Below are 664 nucleotides of genomic sequence, written 5' to 3' on the forward strand. Positions count from 1 at the left end.
AGCATGTTAAAACGCATATTGGTCATTAATTATTTTTTTAAAAATTGCATAACCTTAATGAATGTAAGAAGATAAAGATTGATAGTAATAGTATAGATAATATTTAATTTATATTTAGTTATTAAGTTTATATGAGGTTTAGATAATTACAAGAATGATTCATACAGTTATAAAGAAATGAATTTATATTATTATGTTGAAAAATGCAAGCATACATCTGAAATGCTATATCAATTTTCTTATATTGTAAAATAATCGAATAAATATACTAACAATTATCACCAAAAAAAAAAATTTTTTTCGAAAAGTTTTTCTTCTTTTATTTCAATTAGAATAAAAGTTTTTACAATGTATAAATACTGTTAACATATTTGGGAATATTTATTAGACAAAAAAAAGAAAAATCAAGGAAAAAATTTCAGTAATTTAATTTCTTCAGTTTGAGTAAATATTAAATTAATCAACTGTTAGAATAATATCTGTTTCATATTCTTATTAATTAAATATTAAATTAATCATAATCAACTGTTAAAATAATATCTGTTTCATATTCCTATTAATTAAATATTAAATTAATCATAATCAACTGTTAGAATAATATCTGTTTCATATTCCTATTAATTAAATATTAAATTAATCATAATCAACTGTTAGAATAATATCT

Source organism: Loa loa (genome assembly GCF_000183805.2).
Source record: "Loa loa unplaced genomic scaffold supercont3.73, whole genome shotgun sequence".
Classification (NCBI taxonomy): Eukaryota; Metazoa; Nematoda; class Chromadorea; order Rhabditida; family Onchocercidae; genus Loa; species Loa loa.